Source organism: Salmo salar, chromosome 17 (genome assembly GCF_965601325.2).
Source record: "Salmo salar chromosome 17, fSalSal1, whole genome shotgun sequence".
Lineage (NCBI taxonomy): Eukaryota > Metazoa > Chordata > Actinopteri > Salmoniformes > Salmonidae > Salmo > Salmo salar.
This window is the reverse complement of record NC_138307.1, coordinates 39305001-39307500: the sequence shown is the minus strand read 5'-3', so window position 1 is coordinate 39307500 and position 2500 is coordinate 39305001. Positions and strand designations below refer to the sequence as shown.

General features: G+C 54.6%; 1 protein-coding gene across 1 annotated transcript in view; it reads right to left on the bottom strand.

Annotated features, from left to right (window-relative positions):
* LOC106575017 (ephrin type-A receptor 6) overlaps positions 1–2500 on the bottom strand; it is a 163223-nt gene that overhangs the window by 27127 nt on the left and 133596 nt on the right. The window lies entirely within an intron of this gene.

Here is a 2500-nt window from a genome sequence, read left to right as displayed (position 1 = left end):
TTCCTGTCTGACTACACGCCAGGTAGAGGTTCCTGTCTGACTACACGCCAGGTAGAGAGAGGTTCCTGTCTGACTACACGCCAGGTAGAGAGAGGTTCCTGTCCGACTACACGCCAGGTAGAGGTTCCTGTCTGATTACACGCCAGGTAGAGGTTCCTGTCTGACTACACGCCAGGTAGAGAGAGGTTCTTGTCTGACTACATGCCAGGTAGAGGTTCCTGTCTGACTACACGCCAGGTAGAGAGAGGTTCCTGTCTGACTACACACCAGGTAGAGAGAGGTTCCTGTCTGACTACACGCCAGGTAGAGAGAGGTTCCTGTCTGACTACACGCCAGGTAGAGAGAGGTTCCTGTCTGACTACACGCCAGGTAGAGGTTCCTGTCTGACTACACGCCAGGTAGAGAGAGGTTCCTGTCTGACTACACGCCAGGTAGAGATTCCTGTCTGACTACACGCCAGGTAGAGAGAGGTTCCTGTCTGACTACATGCCAGGTAGAGAGAGGTTTCTGTCTGACTACACGCCAGGTAGAGAGAGGTTCCTGTCTGACTACATGCCAGGTAGATAGAGGTTCCTGTCTGACTACATGTCAGGTAGAGAGAGGTTCCTGTCCGACTACACGCCAGGTAGAGGTTCCTGTCTGACTACACGCCAGGTAGAGGTTCCTGTCTGACTACACGCCAGGTAGAGAGAGGTTCCTGTCCGACTACACGCCAGGTAGAGGTTCCTGTCTGATTACACGCCAGGTAGAGGTTCCTGTCTGACTACACGCCAGGTAGAGAGAGGTTCTTGTCTGACTACACGCCAGGTAGAGGTTCCTGTCTGACTACACGCCAGGTAGAGAGAGGTTCCTGTCTGACTACACACCAGGTAGAGAGAGGTTCCTGTCTGACTACACGCCAGGTAGAGAGAGGTTCCTGTCTGACTACACGCCAGGTAGAGGTTCCTGTCTGACTACACGCCAGGTAGAGAGAGGTTCCTGTCTGACTACACGCCAGGTAGAGGTTCCTGTCTGACTACACGCCAGGTAGAGAGAGGTTCCTGTCCGACTACACGCCAGGTAGAGGTTCCTGTCTGACTACACGTCAGGTAGCGAGAGGTTCCTGTCCGACTACACGCCAGGTAGAGGTTCCTGTCTGACTACACGCCAGGTAGAGCTTCCTGTCTGACTACACGCCAGGTAGAGGTTCCTGTCCGACTACACGCCAGGTAGAGAGAGGTTCCTGTCTGACTACACGCCAGGTAGAGAGAGGTTCCTGTCTGACTACACGCCAGGTAGAGAGAGGTTCCTGTCCGACTACACGCCAGGTAGAGGTTCCTGTCTGACTACACGCCAGGTAGAGGTTCCTGTCTGACTACACGCCAGGTAGAGAGAGGTTCTCATCCTCTGTAGTAGTCCAGTCCCAATCTGAACCTCCTGTCAGTCAGTATTAGCTACAGATAGATAAGGGACTAACCAATGAGAGGAGACAACCAGACAGCCAGCAGCAGCAATGCATGCTGGGTAATTAGGCATAAAAGTGGCCCAGCCCAGCCAATGGGACAATGAGAAGGACAGCTTGGCGGGTGGGGGGGGGGGGGGGGGGGTCCATTAAAACCTGCCTGGTTGAACCGATTTGAACTGAATCACACTCAGAGATAATGAGAGGAGAGGGGGAGAGAGAGGAGAGAGAGGGAGGGGGAGGGGAGAGAGGGGGAGGGGAGAGAGGGGGAGGGAGGGACAGGGAGAGAGAGAGGAGAGAGGGGGGGAGAGAGGGGGAGGGGAGAGAGGGGGAGGGAGGGACAGGGAGAGAGAGAGGAGAGAGGGGGGGAGAGAGAGGAGAGAGAGGAGAGAGAGGGGGAGAGAGAGGAGAGGGAGGAGAGAGAGGGACAGGGGAGAGAGGGGGTGGGAGGGACAGGGAGAGAGAGAGGAGAGAGGGGGGAGAGAGGGTGGGGGAGGGGAGAGAGGGGGAGGGAGGGACAGGGAGAGAGAGAGGAGAGAGGGGGGGAGAGAGAGAGAGAGAGAGAGAGAGAGAGAGCGAGAGAGGAGAGGGAGGGGGAGGGGAGAGAGGGGGAGGGAGGGACAGGGAGAGAGAGAGAGATGAGTGGTTGGACAGAGGGGAGGAGAGGGGGAGGGAGGGAGAGGAGTGGTGAGGGAGAGAGAGAGAGAGAGAGAGAGAGAGAGAGAGAGAGAGACATACACGAACAGACCCCACAGAGCCCCAGGACAGCAACATAATTAGACCCAACCAAATCATGAGAAAATAAAAAAAGATAATTACTTGACAAATTGGAAAGAATTAGCAAAAAAACAGAGAAAACTAGAATGTTATTTGGCCCTAAATAGAGAGACACAGTGGCAGAATACCTGACCACTGTGACTGACCCAAACTTAAGGAAATACTTTGACTATGTACAGACTCAGTGAGCGTAGCCTTGCTATTGAGAACGGCCCCTATAGGCAGACCTGGCTCTCAAGACAAGACAGGCTATGTGCAACACTGCCCACAAAATGAGGTGTA